At 44.3% G+C, this 19,884-nt stretch overlaps 1 pseudogene across 1 annotated transcript; it reads right to left on the reverse strand.

Moving 5' to 3' along the window:
* Nucleotides 1–4,660: 4,660 nt before the first annotated feature.
* On the reverse strand, nucleotides 4,661–12,496 carry LOC110203163 (structural maintenance of chromosomes protein 6 pseudogene; annotated as a pseudogene). The gene is made up of 2 exons (XR_013483720.1): nucleotides 7,717–12,496; nucleotides 4,661–6,738 (listed from the first exon to the last, which is right to left on the reverse strand). The product of XR_013483720.1 is annotated as a structural maintenance of chromosomes protein 6 pseudogene (transcript).
* Nucleotides 12,497–19,884: the final 7,388 nt, after the last annotated feature.

Consider the following 19,884-nt stretch of genomic DNA (forward strand, 5'->3'; position numbering starts at 1 on the left):
TAAAAGAGGGTAAACCAGGAAATATGAGACTAAACCAAAATGCATTAAAATCGAGTGTCCAAACCCAGATCCAGTGCTTCTCAAGGAAGAATAGAGCAGTAAGTTTGTCCCCTTCTTCATTCTGCTTGTGACTCTTCTCTCTGGCCACTGTTTCTTATCCCACCCAACCCCCCTTATATCTAGAGTGAGTCTGATGTATTTGTATACACCATGGGAGTTGGCAATGGAGGGTGGAAGGCAGCTTCTATATTCTGGATACTATCTTTCCATCATTAGAAGAGGCTAGAACAAAATTAGCTTTTCTGGCTGCCATGTCCCCTAGATAACTCTAAAACTCTCGAGCCTTTGTGATATGGATTGGTATCCACAACTCTGATTCCAGTATTTTATCCAGTTAATTTTTAGAACCTAAGTTCAGGCCTTTACATTTCTCCCTATTCTATAACATTCTTAGCAGCTGAAATGTTGTTCATTTGGATTCAACAGCTGAAGTTGCCCAAAGTTCTGTATAAAAAGTTGAACCTAAAAAAAAAACCCTAAAAAATAAATGAATGAATAAATAAATAAATAAATAAATAAACAAACAAACAAATAAATAAATAAATAGATGAATAAATGTGTGAACGAATGAATAAATAAATAAATAAGTGAGTGAATAGATAGATAGATAGATAGATAGATAAATGAAAAGAAAAGTTGAGCCTAGGAGGCAGGACAAGCTTCTCACATGCACCATTCCTGGTTCAAGGGAACAACTGCAGAGTTGGGCTGGCCATGCTGAGGCCATGCCACTTCTCTTTAGGGCAGGGACCCCAGCCACTCATCTACTCTGAGTGTGGCACATCCTCCTCCATCTTCACTTGCTGACTCACAAGATGGATGAGACAGATCAGCATGCTTTGCTTGGGGTGCATCCCTCTGCCTAAATGATGATACATCCCACACCAGAACCTTCAAAAGCACAGGAAGGGGAGCGAGGGAGAAGGTCCCTGCCATTTTCCCATCGTTCCCCAATACAGTCACAGAAGATTCCAAACAAAAATTAAAATGAAGGCCTTATAACAAAACTATCCTTACAATAATAATAATAATAATAACGATAGCTAACATTTATGTAGCACTTACTATGTGTCAGGCATTGTGCTAAGCACTTTACAATTATTATTTCATTTGATCTTCACTACAACCTTGTTGCTGTATGGGCTATTATTATCCTCATTTTACAGATGAGGAAACTTATAAACAAAGATTAAATGACTTGTCCAGGGTCACACAGCTAATAAGTATCTGAGGGTGGATTTGAACTCAGGTTTTTTTTTTTTCACTCTACACAGGGGTGGGGAACCTGCGGCCTTGAGGTCACATGTGACCCTCTAGGTCCTCGGGTGTGGCCTTTTGACTGAGTCCAAGTTTTACAGAACAAATCCTTTTATGAAGGGGATTTGTTCTGTGAAGCTTGGATTCAGTCAAAGGGCCCTACTTGAGGACCTAGAGGGCCACATGTGGCTTCCAGGCCACAGGTTCCCCACCCCTGCTCTAGGTCCAGTGCTCTATCTACTCTACCACCTGGCTTATAACTGACAGAAGATACTTACAGTAAAAAAAAAAAAGTTTCATTCAATGAATGTTGATTTTTTAAAATGCTATTTTTATGGATATCATTTGTTTTAACATCCCATTCATTATGAAAAGATCCTTCCTCACCCTCTATCCAAACTCCATTCTTCGTTACAAAGATGGAAAAAAGAAAGGGAGAAAAGCAAAATCAATACCTTTACTATTAATGACAGTAAATGTAAATGTAGTATTCCACACCCACAGCCCTTCACTTCTGTAATGGAGGGAGGTACATTTTCTCAACTCCTCTCTCTAGGGCCAACCTTGGCCATTATAATTATACAACATGTAGGATTTCCTTTTCCTTTTCATTTATGTTGTTGCAATCAGGGTGCATATTGTGTTGCTTATTTTAAACCGTATTAGATCCTAGAAGTGTTCCCAAATCTCTCTGAATTCATGTTTGTCACTTCTCCTAGCTCAATAATATTTTATTTTATTTTATGTTTTAGGCAATTGGGGTTAAGTGACTTGCCCAGGGTCACACAGCTAGTAAGGGTCAAGTATTTTGGTCTGAGGCCATATTTGAACTCAGGTCCTCCTGACTTCAGGACCGGTGCTCTATCCCCTGCGCCACCTAGCTGCCCCTCAATGATATTTTATTATAGTCAGATACTGTGATGTGGTGTGGCAGATAGAGCTCTACATGTGGAGTCAGGAAGGCCTGAATTCAAATGCAGCCTCGGTTACTAGCTGGATGAGATACAGGACAAGTCACTTAACCTCTCTCTACCTCAGTTTCCTCAACTGTAAAATATGGATTATAAGAGCACCTACTTCACAGATTTGTTGTCAGTCTCCAATGAAATAATATTTGTAAAGTACTTAGCACTGGGGCTGAGCCACATTATTAGTAAGCCCTTAATAAATATTTATTCTTTCCCTCCATCCTTATATGGATGGATTAATTCCTCCATTCTCAAATCCACAGGGCTTTATTTTGTTTCTGATTATTGGCAAACACAAAGTGTCAGGATGCATATTTTCCTATATACTACAAATATTCAACTATTAAATCTCTAAGAACTTGAAACTGCATTAAGGCTTTTAGAACACCTTGCCTACAAACCTGTTTTTGAAGTTTTGTGCTCTCTGCCCAGCTGTGAAATTTCATCATTTTTATAGAATGATTCCAAGTTGCTTTCCAGAATTTGTGGGCCTTGCACTTGCCATTTGCAGAAATGCCATCCTAGGCACAGGGAGAAATGTAGTCCTTGACCACTTTGCATCTGATACCCAATATTATGTAATAAGTACATTAGAGAGTTAAAAAACAAATGCTTTATGAAATTAACTGAATTGCATTTTTTTTCTTTTTTTCAAAATTTCTGTTACAAGGGCTGGCTTATTGGGTAGGGCAACTGGGAGGAATATATTCAGAAATGAAAGGGATGTAAAACAATAAAAAAAAATTAAATTTTAAAAAAATCATGTAAATGAGTAAAATATTCAGGGACTGATCATGGGTAGATCCTGCTGAGAACAGCCCTAGGTCCCAGATGTTCCCTTTCTGCAGATTACTAGGCTTGGTATTCATTAATAGCTTCTTCAAAGAGAGTCACCAGATCCCAGTGGCTGATTCTCTATCCTTCTGCCTCATGGAACTAGTTTCATGTTTTGGAAAAGATTTCTTTATTTCTATAAAGTGCTCGAGGCTACTGCTAGGTGTACACGGTGACCTGATAGTCTATGGGACTTTGGACTCCAAAACAACAGGTGTCCTTTCCAGAAAGAGGCTGCAATAGAAAGTAAGAGACTTGCAGGTCCTGAATTAAGCCAACTCAGGGTTAAAGTTTAGGGGTTGTCATATTTTGAATCTGAGCTCCTACAGGGCAGGGCCTTTTTTTTTTTATCTTCCCACTGAGATGGCCACCAGCTCTCCAGCCTCCCCCCAACCTGCCATCCCACCCAACCTCCCTCCCCACCTTCCCCTAAGTGGCCCCTGCTGGGAACTGCTTCAATTTCTAGAGCTAGGCAGGGAAGGAGGGAAGAGGAGCAGGACTGTGACAGATGCTCAATGCAATCATAACTTGGAGTGTGAATGGCATGAACCTTCCCCTACCCCTCAGAAAAGGAAAAGGATAGCAGAATGGCTTAGAAACCAAAATCTAACAATACGTTGTTTATAGGGAACACATCTGAAATAGGGAGATATAGACAATTAAAATAAAGGTATGCAGAAGAAGCGATTATGCTTCAGCAGAAGAAAGGCAGGGATAGCTATCGTGATCTTAGACAAAGCAGCATCACTTTGGGAGCATTAAAAGCTTGCAGGTCCTTAGGGGACAGTAGAAATCCTTTGGGTCCCCAGAGAACCTTCAAGCTGTCAGTGCTCCCAAAGGGATGTGATCCAGGGCAAATTCTGCTCACTTCTGAGCTCCGCAAGTTGCTGACCCAGCTTGGGGATGACTGGCTTGTCCCTGGTTGGGACTTTCAGAATGCTGCTGGACTCAGCTGCTGTTAGCTGGCTAGGAGGCTCTGCAGGTTCACTACAGGCTCCCCTTGGGTCTGGGACTCCTGCTCTGCTTATTCCACTGCAGGCTTCTACCCTGGCCTGGAGGGTAGAACTGGGTCCCCAATCTGTCCCTGGCATCCAGAGCCACAGGGTTACTGTTTGTTTCTGAACCTTAGCACATGGCTAAGTAGCCTGCTAGCGACCACTCCTCTCCACCACCCTGATATGCAGGTCCCCCTACTCAGTCTGACCCAGACCAGGGTAGGGGGTGACAGGGCTGCTGGATGGTATTCAGCCCTGTACCTTGCACTAGTTCAGGGACCCCCAGAATGTCTTTATGCACAGTGCAGGGGCACACCCAATTTATTATTACATATGCTAACCAGTGTGGCAGAAACATGGATGAGACTTACACTTCTCAGTGCTAACACTCAAAATTTATTCACTAACAACACGGAAACATTAGTATATTAACTGTTTTTTAAATTTTTTTCTTCAGTCCCAAATTCTCTCCCTCCCCCACCCCCTCCCTCCCCCCTCCCCCCACCCACTGAGTTGCCTTGTTATACACTGAAGTCATGCAAAACATATTTCCACATTAGTCATGTTGAAGAAGAAATGAGAAAAAAATAGTGAAAAAATATGCTTCAATCTGCACTCAGTTTATCGGTTCTCACTCTGGAGGTGGACTTCATTTTTCATCATGAGTCTTTTGGAATTGTCTTGGATTGCTGTCTTGATGAGAGTAGCTAAGTCTTTCACAGTTGGTTATTGTTACAATATTACTGTTACTGTGTACAATGTCCTCCTACAATGTCACTTCACTGTGCATCAGGACATAGAAGTATACTCAGGTTTTTCTAAAACCATCCTCTTCATCATTTCTTACAGTACAATAGCATTCCATTACAATCATATACCACTACTTGTTCAGCCATTCCCCAACTGATGGATACCCCCTCAGTGTCCAATTTTTTGCCACCACAAAAAGGGCCGCTATATTTTGGCACGTACATTTTCTTGGTCCTTTGACTTTTTCTTTGATGTCTTGGAGGTACAGATCTAGCAGTGGTATTGCTGGGTCAAAGGGTATGCACAATTTTATAGTCCTTTGGGTCTAGTTCCTAATTGTTCTCTAGAATGGTTGGACTAGTTCACAACTCCACCAACACTGCATTAGTGTCCTTATTTTCTCACAGTCCCCTTCAGCATGTCATTTTCCATTAGTCAATCTGATAGGTTTGAGGGAGTACCTCGGATGTGTTTTAATTTGCATTTCTCTAATTTTAATGATTTAGAGCATTTTTTCATATCACTATTGATAGCATTGATTTCTTCATCTGAAAACTGCCTGTTCATAACCTCTGATCATTTATCAATTGGAGAATGGCCCTTTATTTTTTAACAAATTTCCGTTCTATTCCCTATATATTTAAGAAACAAAACCTTTATCTGAGAAACTTGTAACAAATTGTTTCTCCCAGTTTCCTGCTTTCCTTCTAATTTTGACTGCATTGATTCAGTATGGTTTGGTTTATACAAAACCTTTTTAATTTAATTTAATGTAAATGCACTATGCATTTTACCTCCCATGATCCACTCTATCTCTGATTTGGTCATGAACTTTTCCCTTATCCACAGATTGATGTCTGATGACACAAGCTAATGGTGAGGTTGTTTACCAAATTTTTCCATTGATGGTCTGTCCTAAATGGAGGTTACATATATTTATCAACTGTTTATGAACACACACAGGTTGTTTACCAACTTCTATCACAATATGCTTATCTTAATATTGAAAGAGAAGCTACAAAAAACAAACATAAGAACACTTCATCACAAAATGGTGGCTTCATAAAAATGGAGTAAGTTATATCAAGGTAACAAATGTATTCTCACTACATTCCACCCTCTGGCTGCTGGCTATCCCAGCAGCCATCTAGGATGGTCTATAAATAATGTTGTAATTACCACTTATATAACCCAAATAGCAATTCCAAACACTCAAAGTTTATATCACTTAGAGTTAGAACATATAATACACACAAGCATCAGTATTACATTTAGCATTAACACATTTTAAAACATGTTCTTAATACAGTGACAATAGGTCTTTCCACTTGTGCCATGTTTTCTCGTGGCAAGTACTCTGAAGACCAAGCCAGGAATTGCTATAAGAAAACATGTTACAAGGCCTCTAAATTTCTTCTCATTTCAAGCCAATGCCCTGTGATTCTTTTGTCTGGTGATCACTAGCATATACATCATCATTTGTTTTTCATAAGGCCAGGCATGGCTAAAGTCTGTGATTGCCTGCACAACTTCTCAGTGATGTTTAAGCAATCTTGTCGAGGTTTACTTGTGTCTCTGGCAAGTCCAAAGGTTGTAACCCCTCTACTTCCAAGGGGGTGTCTAAGTAGGTGGCAGTTCCCACTGTCATAATGGCAATGTTTTGTATTGGTGTGTCCTGCTTTCACAACTGTGATTTACAGGAACAGTTGGATATAGAACAACCAACCAGAGGGTGAAGTCATTCTTGGTTTGCAAAGGGCTGCAAGAAGGTTCTCTGAGGTGATACACAGGATAGGGTATGCGATGAGATATGCAAGGATGAGCAGCAGTAGAGTCACGAAGGCACCAATGATGGAATCACAGCACATACACATCTGTTAAACAGAAAAAACCCACAAACTTAGCAGATCTTTGTATGTAACTTCTCTTCAAGAGACCTGAAACCATTTCCCAAGCCCATCTGTGATCCACATTGTATTCTATTTCTCCATCCCACTGGTCTCTATTAGAATACGCTGCTGTTGGGGGGGGGGGGCTCTACTCCACCACATCATTCTGGCTCTTTCTGTGAGAATCTGTTGCTTCTTTTCCAAATCGATGGGAGGTAGAACAATAATTTTGAACTCATCCACCAATCCAAGATGAATTTTCCTTGGCCTATTATTCAACTAGTTCACTGCTTTTGTAATGACCTTGTATTCTTAAAGATTTTATTGACTTGAGTCTTAAGTATCTTTCTATCTTCCCTGCAGCCTGTGGATGATAAGACAGGTGGAAGATCCACATAATGGCCTAGGTCAGGGGTAGGGAACCTGTGGCCTTGATTCTATATGTGACCTTCTAGGTCTTCAAGCACGGCCCTTTGACTGAGTCCAAGTTTTACAGAACAAATCCTTTTATTAAGGAGATTTATTCTGTGAAGTCTGGATTCAGTCCAAGGGGTTCCCTACCCCTGGCCTAGGTCTTATTGGGCCTTGATTGTATAGACTGAGAAATGTGATCTGTGATTGCTCTCAATCATTCCAGTCTGGACATAATAAACAATTAACAATGCTAGTCCTTCAAGAGGGGAGTCTGTGTTTGCTTATGTACTGAGAATAAAATCTAGCTCTTCTGGCTGAGATACTCCCTTTGAAGTTCAAATCATCCCTAAGAATTTAACAGAAAATAATAAAGAGGAGGAGAAGGGGAAGGAGGAGGAGGAGAAAGGAGGAGGAAGAGAAAAAGAAAGGGGGGCCCAATTGGGTCCTTGGGGGTCATAATGTGCCAACCCCTGGTTTATATTACCTTTTAGGCAAAAAACAAACAAACAGAAAACACCCATTAAAGCCCACTATAAACAAACCACTTACTTGATTTCTTAGGGCTTGCCACTAAGTATGTCTCGAACTGGTATTCAATGAAAAAGTTCCTTCTCGCAGCCCAGGTGGAAGTTGTCTGTCTCTGGATGTGGTGGTTGGCTGGCAAGTCTGAAAATCCCTGTCAGTCAATCAGCAGTGTCTTCAAGCAAACATGATGTGGGTGTTTGAGTCTCAAGTTGGCTCTCAGGAGCCAGGCTCAGTCTCAACCCAAGAGCAGGCTGAAGACTGGGGCCTCCAGTGGGTTTCTCATAGGTCTAGCTATGGGCTTTTGGCTGGTTATACCCAAGTTTAGATCGGTGGCTGGTGAAGTAATTTGTTTATCAATTGGTTTCATTGATACCTAATGACATAAGTTAATGGTGAGGTTGCTTACAAAATTTCCCCATTGGTGGGCTGTCATATATGGGCATCCCACATGTTTATCAGTTGTTTATAAACACAAACATTGTTTAACAACCTATACTACACATAAACTTAGTTTAATATTGAAAAACAAGTTATGAAAAACAAACACCAAACCACTTCAACACAAAACAGTAGATTAATAAAAAATGGAGTCAGTTATGTCACGGGCAACAAACTTATTCTCATTTCACCTGTGCTTCCTGCCCAGGTGCCCAGTCTCGAGTTTCTTTCAGTCCCTGGGTGCTATAGATGCTCCTGGCGAGTCCCCATCCCCAATTTCCACAGATCTCTGTCTTTCTCCTTCAGCTGCCCCGTGCTGGTGACTTTTTCTTGGATTTCCTGGTCAGAATTTGGTCTGATGTTTTTCTAGATCTTTATGGAGGAGTCCTGGTGGAGGAGTTATGCTGCACTTCTTTCTGTTACTCCGCCATCTTGACTGCCTCTCTGAAATACTTTTAATTACTAAACATTATTTCTTCAAAGTAGGGAGATTTTTCACACTACACTGCAGACACTTTGAGAAAAAAAATATAAAACACCACAATGAGCAGACAGCACGATCACATTAAATTAAAATTTTAATCTTCTTCTTCTGGACTGACTGCTTTGGAAGGGAGGGCTGCTCCTTCCTTCTCAGGTTCTGGAATTTGGAGTATTTCAACCAGTGAATTGGGGAGAACAGAATTCATGTACTGTGGAGTGATCAGGATGAACTGGAGGTGTTCCTGGGAATGTGCTATCCTGAGGATCATGTCCATCGCAATTTTTCTGTGGTCATTGTCCAGGCAGACGTCAAATGTATCCAGGCATCTGAAGGGAGATTCTGTGATGGACCACAAAGTAACGATGAGCAAGAAGTTTGAAAAGTAATGTCTGTCTCCTGATGGGTTTCGCACGTCATTGAAAGCAGAATCTCCACGATTGAACATTACAGAAAGTGTCTCATTGGCGTGATCAAAGAGAATCTCCCCATGGAAGGACCACTGAGATAGTAAGCTGTCAAAGTACAATTTACCTTGTATAGAAAGATTCCGTCTACGTTTCTGGTATGCTTCATACCTCTGTTTCGATATGTCTTCCATTGTTTTAATGAGCTTTTTCAGATTCTTCACTTTGCTATCTAGATCCAGATATCTTTCTTTTGCTTCTTGGTATTGCCTCATTATATCTTCTCGGCTTCTGTGAGTATAGTTTTCTGATTGGATCCTCTGTCTTAACAGATTGATTTCCCTGTCCAGAACAGCGGCAGTGTGTGTAACTTCTTTACGCTCTGGGCAGATGTATTTGGCCTGAGCAGTCTCCCTCTCCAGTTCTCTCTCTTTCATGGCTAGCTCTTCTTTTTTTTATCTGGAGGGAATCCAGGTGTTGCTTGAGCCTATTTTCATAGTGCAGCAGGGACTGGTGTTGGGTATCCACTTCTAAAGCAGCCCGGTTTCGTTCTCCCCTGATAGATTCTACTAATTCGGAAACTTGATTATATTTCACCTTAAGCTCTTCATGTCTCTGTTCAGCGTCTATTTTGGGTTGCCTTAATTTCTCCATCTCTTCCCTTCGAATTTTCATCTTTTCTTCAACCTCTTTCATCTCTTCTTTAATTTCCTGAGCTTCTTCTTCCAGAATTGAGATATCAATTGACTGGTTTTGTTCTTCATCCTCAAGATCTTTTATTTCTGAAGTGAAACTTATTACTTTAATCTTTATCTCTTTTAAATGCTGATAATGACTATCAATGGTTTCTCGATTCTTCCTGACATCCTTTTCAAGTGTACCCACATGCTGCTGAAACGCTGACAACTGTTCTATTTTACTTTCCACGTCTTTCTCCAAATTACTTATTTCCATTTCTGTATTGCCCAAGTAAATGGGTCTCAATTCTTCACACGCATAATAGTGTCGCTCAAATACGTGGTCACCATCGGCAGTTAAAACCTTGGTACAGTTCTTGGGGGGCCTCTGAGCCTGCATCACTGTACAAGCCAAAGACTTGCTTTTAATAAGCAGCACTGACTCTATGCCCCTCATGTCAATCAAAGTATTGGCCACCACTGCATTGTCTATTTCTAAAGCAGTGAGAACCGTTGGAAATTCTGGGTGATAAGCCATTCTATCTGTTACATCATAAGCTTCACACTCAAATGCTGAAATAATTATCTGTGGTCGTGAAGAGCCTGATGGATAAAACTTTTTCATCAGCCCTTGGAGGATTTGCTCATCATTGTGGTTGTCACAAAAAAAGGCAAGAAGGAGGCCCTTTAAGCAGGACTCAATAGCCAAAGAAAAGTCAGGGTCGCGAACACGAATACAGGCTCCCAGTGGGCCTATCGGTTTGTAAGTAAAGAGCCCTTGTCTATGGGCATCTTCTATAGCCTCAAGAAGGGCTGGAATCTGGGATCCAAATCGTTTTAGTGGCTCAGATTTACAGTCTTTCAACTGGTCTAGCTGTCTCTGTTCATCATTCAGTATCTGCTGCATGTATGACTCTTGTTCCCTGATTTGAGAATGCTCTTTATCGTCTTTTTCTATAGCTTGATGAAGCTGCTTTATTTCTTCAACAAGTGTATCTTCCTGATCCTTAAAGTTCCTAATCTTTTCCTTCAACATGGAAATTTTGTTCTGTTTTTCCATCTCTGCTAGTTCTAGGTTCTTTTTCATTTCATCAATCTGGTTATGAAGCTGTTCAGAAATTTTGTCTAACTTATTAAATTCATTTTCGGAATAATTATAGAAAGCCTCTGCTTGGCAATAGGCCCTGTCTGTTCTCAAGGCATCCTCATTTGCTTGAATGCACTTGGGCTCTAATTCAGCAGCTTCTTCACTTAATTTTTGCATGTTCTCATGAACGACTCTGTACTTCTTTTCTGCTTCACTAAATTTGACCTTTGAAGCCTCCAGTTCCTGATTTAATATGACAGTACGTTGGTCTCCAATATTTATGTTACCTATCATATTATCAATTTCTCTTTCAGTTTTACTCACTAGTGCCCAAGCCATTTCATTTTTCAAGTCCTCCAATTTCTTCCTCAAGGTAACCATGTTCTGAAAATGCTCTTCTATCTCTATGCCCTGCCGTTTGAGCTCCTCAAGCTGCTCTTCTCCTTGTTCTATCTGATGCTGGTTTCTGGCTTTTCTCTCCATGATCTGTGAGTAGTCTTCTCTCATCTGTTCAAGCTCAGTTGCTTTCATAAACAATTTATATCTGTCACCATCATTTCTGGTATCCATTAACTGCCTGCTCAACTCTTCCCTTAAAATAGACACTGGGTTATCTACCTGTATCTTAAAACGTTCAAGAATGGCAATAAGGTCCTCTTTCTTAGAAGAAACCACGCTTCCTGAATGGCTTTTTAGTTCATAACTTGAACTCCCATCCATACTGATGTGCTGGTGCACAGTTATCGAGTCCCCATACAGATCGGATTTAAAAGCATAGTCCCCTCTGTTCCTTAACTTGATGGAGATGTCTGCCGAAACCTCTCCTTCTTTTATAAACTCTTTCAAAGACGATCCTACCGATTTTCCACCAAGACCAACTACAAGAGCTGTTAACAATGCATTCTTCCCACTGTGTCCCACCATAAAATTGACATTAGATCCAAATTTCACAGGTCCAAGCGTGGCATAGCCCATAAAATTCTCCAGCTGAATACTTTCAATGACACCAAATTCCCCCGAGACAGAATGAGAAGTAGAACATCCAAGAGACAGATTCTGAGGGGGGGCCCTCTCTGGCTCCTCTTCTGAGCTCCCCTCCCCCGATGGCCCGGGCCCCGGCGACGGGCCGGCCCTTGCCCTTTTATGATCTGCGGCCGAGGGGAGATCGTCCTCCTTTCTCTTAGACATTGTGTCAGTGACAACAGAGGTCCCCCGAGACGCTTCTAATTGTTCCTTCTCCTCCCCAAGGCTTCGGGCTCAAGCCGATGCTACTGACGCTACTCAGCCCTCGACTCCTCTCAGACCCTCAAAGCCATGGCCAACCCCAGCTTCCTTTTCTAGTCCGGCACCCACGGCCAAGTTCGGACCTACCTCAGAGCCCGACGGCCGGCTCAGGGAGGCGCAGCTGCGACGGGGCGGCCACCGACCAGGTCCAGGAACGCCGAAGTCCGGCAGAGGCGGCGGCCACTGCGGGGGCCCGCAACGCCAAGACCCGCAGAGGCGGCGGCGGCGGCGGGCACGGAGGGGGAGGGGAAGGGGAACGCCAAGAACCGCAGAGGAGGTGGCGGCGGCGGGCAACCGGGGGGACACGGACGCCAAAGTCCGACAGAGGCGGCGGGCAACGGGAGGGGGGGTGGCGCGAACGCTAAAGTCCGGCACAGGCGGCCGCGGCAACCACGAACGCCAAGACCCGCGAAGGCGGCGGGCATGGGGCGGGGAGGGGGGGGTGGGCGCCGCGAACGCCAAGCCCCGGCAGAGGCGGCGGCGGCAACTGGGGTGCCGCGAACGCTAAGGTCCAGCAGAGGCGGCGGCGGCGGCGGAGGCGGCAATGGTCAGATTCCCGAGGGCTTCGCCCCCCACCCCCCCACTTGCCGCCACGCAGACCCCCTCCCTTTAACGACCACACGAATCTGGGGCTCTGTCTCCCACACCCGCTCCCGCGGCTGGGTACCCCTCACCACTCAGCCCAAGACCACCAGCAGCAAGACCAGCCCCCAATCTCTGACAGCAACTCCACCACAAACCTCCTCCTGCGCCTGCGCGGCGCCTGGGGAGAAGGGGGAGAGGGGTTGGATTGCTGGACTGCGCCTGCGCAACAGCTGCTTCGCCACAACCTCGCCCTCGGTCTGCCGCAGTAGCGTTCCTTCTGCGCCTGCGTGGAACTAGGGAGAAATGGATTGGGAGGGAGGGTTGGTGTGAGCCTGCGTAGATACTTCGCCGCCCGACCCTACCCTCAATCTGCCGCAACAGATCCGCAGCCAAGCTCTTTCTGCGCCTGAGCAGATCCTGGGCCAAGGCGGGGTCTGAGCGCTGGTGTGCGCCTGCGCAGAAACCTTTTCGCAGTGAAACCGCCCTCGGTTTGCCGCAGTAGATCCGCAGCCGCACTCCTTCTGCGCCTGTGCAGAACCAGGATGAGGGAGAAAAGAAAGGGGGAAGAAGGGGGAGAGAAAGACCAACCGACCAAGACAAAGAAAAAAAAGGGGAGGGGTGATGGAGCTCTGAAGGGCGCCTGGGCGGCGGCCTCTCTCCTTCGATCTGCCCCCACCACCACCTTTTACCTGCCCAGGCCCCCCAGGGTGTGGCTTTGGGAGGGCCAAAAGAAGGTTTCCAGTGGGCCGTGGTGCATTTGGTGGCTCTCTGTCAGTCTGTCTGTCCCTTGGGGCCCAGCTGCTCTCTCAGTCCGTGCCTCTCCCTCCCCCTTGTCACAAAGCTCCCAAGGGTTCCCTGGTCATCCCTGGCCAGAAAACTCCCAGATCTCCTCCACCTCCAGACCCTCCTCACTCTGCTAAGCTCTTGCAGCCCTCTCTCTCTCTCTCTCTCTCTCACTCTGGGTATGTCTCTCTGGATGTGTCTCTCCAAATGGCTGCTTGGCATCTCTTATGGAATGTCCCATTGGCCTCTCAGACTCCCTCCTTACCTTTCCCCTCAACCTACCCCTGCCTCATTTCTCTATCTCTGTTGGGGGCACCACCCCTTTCCAGTCATCAAGGTTCACAACCTTGGAGCTATTCTGGACCTCTCAGGCTTAAACCCACCCCCCAGATCACCCACTTTTCTTGATCTACAGCATCCTCCACAGATTCCTCCACAGCTCTCCCCCACATCCCCTTCTCTCCATGACCACCCCAGTATAGGCCCAAGGCCAATAGCCAGGACCTACTGATGGGGGTGGGGTGGGGGGTCTTCCTGCAGCCATTCTCTGCCCTCATCAAGCCATCTTCACACAGCTTCCAGGATGGTATTCATTCCTAAAGCACAGCTCTGACCCTGTCTCTCTGCTGCCTAAGAAGCTTCATTGGCCACACTTGCTTCCAAGATAAAATATAAATGGTTTTCTTTTTTTTTTAGAGCCCTTCATATTCTTGATCCAGCTTTCCTTTCCAGGATGCCTCCCCCGGCCCCCACTACCCTCCCCTGCACACACTGGATGCTGGCCTGCTCCCTATCTTGGACGTTCTATTTCCCATCTCTGTGCCTCTGGATGAGCTGTCACCTCTTGCAACCCCTAAATCCCTTTAAAGCTCGGTTGGTGGGCCAACTTCTTCAAGAATCCCCCCACATGTCAGTGCTGCCCCACCCCCATATCATCTCCAAAGTCACTTTGTGTATTGTATGTCTCTTGCACTTAGGTATCCAGGAACATGTATCTCTTAAGTAGAATTGAAAGGACTTGAGGGCAGGATGGTTACCTTTTCACCATGGTACTTGCAGTGTCTAGCACTCTTCCTGGAAAATAGTAAGCATTTCAGTAATGCTCACTTACAGAATGACAGTAAGGAACAGGAGACCTATTTTTACATCCAGCCCTGCACCTCTCTATCTAGAGTTCTCATCATAGCCCAGGGGAAGGGAGAGTGGCCTTGGGGTCAATGGACATGACACTGAAGGCCAGGTCACACTTTTACTACCTATCTGACTTTGGGAAGTCCCTATCCTCTCTGGACCTGGTTTTTCACCTGGAAAATGCCAAACAACAGTGCAAAGCAGGAGCAGAGTTTATTTTAGACAAGCATTTGGTATCTATGGGAATCTCTCCCACTGTTAGTATCTCAGCAGTTGAAGTTTGTAAACACTGCTCAGGCTATTTTGATATCCTATTAATCTTTTTGTTCTAAAATACTGGCCAAAAGATGATTTCCTCCCCAACAACTGGGTTTAAAATCCCCCCTCTGTCTTATCTTGGGCTTGTCAAATGGCTTCATAAATGCACATGACACAGTAGGGTTGGCAGGCTACCAGGTGTTTGGGACTGTTAAAGAGGGCCCGGGTCTCCTCCCACGATTGTATTGTCTTTGGTTGTTATACTTTCTTCTTCGTTTAAAATAAAAAACTTTATACTTTTTTTTGGTGGTAAACGTGTGTTTCTGTGTCTGTGACTGTGTGTATTGTGGTAGTAGTTTCTTCATGTGGCTTCCTATGTTGTTGTCCAAGTCTGTCAAAACTTTGAAATATTCCCAATATGTTCTCCAGCGTAATAGAGTGGGAAAATGCAGGCCCAAGAACTCAGAAGACAGGGGTTCAAAGACCAGCTCTGATGCTTGTTAGCTGAGGAAGGCTTGGGTAGTGCCCTTCCTCTCTGAACCTCATTTTCCTTATTGTAAGATAGCAATGATTGTGTCAACTCTGTCCACTTCTCATGACTGTTGTGAGGCTCAAGGAGGTGACGGATCTGAAAGTACTTCCCAAAGCACATGTACCCACAGAAGGGATGATCATAATTCTCACTGTAGACTTATTTGTGTTAAAAAAAAAAAGTAGTAATACCTAGCATTTATAGAGTGCTTTAAGGTTTATAAAGCACTTTACAAACCATATCTCATTCCATCTTCCTAGCAACACTGGAAGGTAGGTGCTTTTATTATTCCCATTTTACAGATGAAAAAACTGAAGCTGGGAAAAGCTAGCTGCTTCTAGGGGAGAAATAGCTTTTTTCTTTTACTTTTTTTTTGTTTTTGGCTTTTTGGTGAGGCAATCAGGGTTAAGTGACTTGCCTGGGGTCACACAGCTAGTAAGTGTCAAGTGTCTGAGGTTAGATTTGAACTCAGGTCCTCCTGACTCCTAAGCCAGAGAGCTCTATCCACTGCACCACCTAGCTGCCCCTTTTTCTTTGACTCTGGAAGGTTTATAAAGCGCTTCTGTCATAAGCATGTGAAATAATAGGGCAAATATCATCCCTGTTTTAGAGATGAGGAAACTGAGGGTCAAAGTTACGTGTTCAGCAGGTCTGATGCCTAGTAAGTAGCAGAGATTTGTTCTTACTATTAGAGTACGCTGCCCCGCTAAAATACAGGTAGGTAGATAGAGCATGAGACCTAGAGTCAGGAAGACCTGAGTTTAAATCTGACCTCAGATACTTGCATACTAGCTAGGTGAACCTGAGCAAGTCACTTAACTTCTGTTTTCCTCAGTTTACTCAACTGTAAAATTGAAAAATGCTAGCACCTACCTCCCAGGGTCGCTGTGAAGATCAGAGGAGGTCATATTTATAAAGCGCTTTGCAAATTTTAAAGAACTATAGAAATGGCAGCTATAAGTTGTTATTAAGAACAGCTAGGTGGCAAAGTGGATAGAGTCCTGGGGCCTGAAGTCAGGAATTCAAATGTGGCCTTAGACACTTATTAGTCATATGACTCTGGGCAAGGCCTTTTACTCTGTTTGCCTCAGTTTCCTCATCTGCAAAATGAGCTGGAGAAGGAAATGGCAAACTACTCCAGTATCTCTGCCAAGAAAACCCCAAATGGGGTCATGGACAATCAGACATGACTGAAAAGCAACAAAGTTGTTATTAAATTCACCATAAACTTTCTTGTTACCTTTCAAATTAGCTCCAAAATTCATATTAAGGCCTATACAACTTCAGAGGAAATAGTGTAACCTTGTTCAGCAGGCTTAGAAGTATAAAGTTTCACACAAAGATCAAGGGTAAAAGAATATGGTGAAAATCATATCCAAACCTTGCCTCATTGTTATATCTTAATGCACTGTTGACCTGTTGATATCTGTATCTATATGTCTACAATTATCTATCCAATACTTCCCCTCAGAACCAGGTGGACAAAGTCTGCACCCTCATGGCCCAGAAGTAGAAGTATTTCCCTGTGAGAGTCAGGTAAGGGTTAAATTTCCACAAAGATAGAATAGTGCTGGGAATAACTGTGACAGTCAGGCAAGGGATAAGTTTCCATAAAGATAGAACAGTGCCGGGAGTAACTTAACAACCAAGTCATTTCAAAGTAAAAAGCAACAGTTGCACTGCAGGTGGGCTTAGCCAATAAGAAGTAAGCTGGTAGTTTCAAGAAAAATGCAGGTTTAGTATAAGGGCCAATCCAGCTCAAACCGGTTGAGGTCAATGACCAGCCAGCTCAAAATTGCTACTGCACATGCTTATTTAGCCAATATAATATTAACTGACACACCCTCACATAAAATTAGAGCCTCATTAAGGGATCATGGGACACATGACCAGGGATTGGTAACATGTTTAAACACATTAAGGAGCAACATGGATGGGGGTATAAAGGGAAGATTGTAACCTGGAAGAGAGTTGGCCAACCAGCTCTCTGATGAGGGGGCTCGAGCCCCAAATTAATAGTATAAAGTTTCTCTCACTTCTGTACTCAGTGCTCACTCCTCCCTGAAGGAGAGTGCAGGCCGCTTCTGGCCAGAAAGTTTTTGTAACTTCCTTAAGATTTTACTGTAATAAATTTTGCTGCTTTGACATTCATCATTTGTCAAGCGTGTTTCTTTCTCTTCTTTTTTTTTTAGGCAATTGGGGTTAAGTGACTTGCCCAGGGTCACAAAGCTAGTGTCAAGTGTTTGGTCTGAGGTTGGATTTGAACTCAGGTCCTCCTGACTTCAGGGCCACTGCACCACCTAGCTGCCCCCCAGCGTGTTTCTAACACCATACCATTGACCCTGCATCTATCCTGAACCCTGCAGTCATTAAGAAGAGGTCCCCATCCTGTGGAGAAGGGGCTTGTCATCCCTGGCTGCCACCACCACCACCAACTACCAACTGGAAGCAGGGAAGCCCAAGAGTCCCAGGAGAGTCCTGAAAACCACCAGCCCCTGAACCTATCGAACAAGTACCTCAGTATGTGTGAAAGCCCCCTGCATTCTCTTCGGCCTAAAGACACAGCAAACTTCCCACCAATAAAGCCTTTGTCTTTGTCAAATGGCTCCACATTAGACATGGATATGGTTTGGTTAGTGGAAATGTCAGCTCCCATGATTTTCGTGATCATCTCAATGCAGATGAATCTCAGATCTATTTCTCCAGCACTAACCTCTCCCTCGACCTCCAGTCTTGAATCTGCAGCTGCCTATTGGACATCTCCAAGAGGATGTCCCTTAGATACCTTAAACTTAACAAGTCCCAAACAATGAACTCATCTTCTTCCTCCACCCCTTTAACGCTCCCCTCTTCTGACATTTCCTGTTACTGTGGAGGGTGCCACCATCCTGTCAGTCACCCACACTTCCAACATAGGTGTCAGCCTTGACCCCTCATTCTCTCTCAACCTCCTCCTCCCCATATCTCCCCTCTGATACAACAACCAGCTTGGGGCTGCATCATACCTCATGCCTCATGCCCCATGCCCCAACCACTGCAGTAGCTAGCTGGTTTCCCCGCCTCCCCTTTCTCCTTACCCCTGCCTCTCTTCCACTCAGCCATCAGAGTGATCTTCCTAAAGGGCAGCTCTTACCATGTCACCCCGACCTCTACCTCATTCAATAAATGCCATTGGCTCCCTATTGCCTCCAAGATCAAATATCAAATCTTCCATTTGGCTTTTAAAGCCTTTTGTAACCAATGCTCATCTACTGTTCCAGACTTTGGGGGCTGAAAGGGGAGAACCTACTGCTATGAGACTACATGTAGCCTTCTAGGTCCTTGGGTACATGCGGCCTTTCAACTGAGTCCAAGTCCTTTTATTAAGGGGATTTGTTCTGTGAAGTTTGGATTCAGTCAAAGGGCTGCACTTGAGGACCTAGAGGGGATTTGTTCTGTGAAGTCTGGATTCAGTCAAAGGGCTGCACTTGAGGACCTAGAGGGGATTTGTTCTGTGAAGTCTGGATTCAGAGGGCTGCACTTGGGGACCTAGAGGGGATTTGTTCTGTGAAGTCTGGATTCAGAGGGCTGCACTTGGGGACCTAGAGGGGATTTGTTCTGTGAAGTTTGGATTCAGTCAGAGGGCCCCACTTGAGGACCTAGAGGACCACATGTGGCCTTGAGGCCAAAGGTTCCCCATCCCCTGTGACCTATACCGTAGTACTCTGCTGTAGTCCCCTGACACTGGCTTCCTTGCTCTTCATCCCGTAAGACACTACATCTTCGGACTCCCAGCATTTTCACTTCGTGTCCCCCATAGCTAGAACACTTTCAATCCTCATACCTGTTTCCTGGCTTCCTTGGCTTCCTTCATGTCTCAATCCAATTCCCACCTTCTGAAAGAAGTCTTTTACTGTCCTCCTTTACCTTAATCCCTTTCTTCTCTCTCATTTATGCTCTAAATGTCTTAAATATTTGGAAGATTTGTACATAGTTGTTTGCATGTTGTCCCTCCCTTAATTAGACTTGGCTTCTTGAAAGAAGAGACTTTTCCCTGCCCCACCCTTTCTTTTTACCCTAGTATTTGGCACAGAGCACAGTACATAGAAGGTACTTAGTAAATGCTTGTTGACTGACTCAAGAAAATGCATCACCATCCTCATTGGTGCTGTATCCTATGGACCACGAAGACTTTCTGACTTGTACCTGAAGCCTTCTTTATGTGTCAACTCCCACTATTAGAACGGCAGTAGATTGAGAGAAGCAGGGACTGGGTGCTTTTCCATTTGTAACCCCAGAGCTTAGCAAGACCCCCTCCATCATAGAGGTAAAGAACTTTAGGTGCAGAACATTTCATTTGCTGTCACAAATAGTCAAAGTGCTGGTTTTGTTGTTTTTTTCCCCTCTCTTTTTCCATCATTGTAAGAAAGAATGAAAGGGCAGCTAGGAGGTGCAGTAGATAGAGTGCTGGGCCTAGAGTCAGGAAGACCTGAGTTCAAATCCCACCTCAGACACTTACTAGCTATGTGACCCTGGGCAAGTCACTTAAC

The sequence above is a fragment of the Phascolarctos cinereus genome, unplaced genomic scaffold, assembly GCF_003287225.1.
Source record: "Phascolarctos cinereus isolate Bilbo 61053 unplaced genomic scaffold, phaCin_HiC Scaffold_8;HRSCAF=390, whole genome shotgun sequence".
Taxonomy (NCBI): domain Eukaryota; kingdom Metazoa; phylum Chordata; class Mammalia; order Diprotodontia; family Phascolarctidae; genus Phascolarctos; species Phascolarctos cinereus.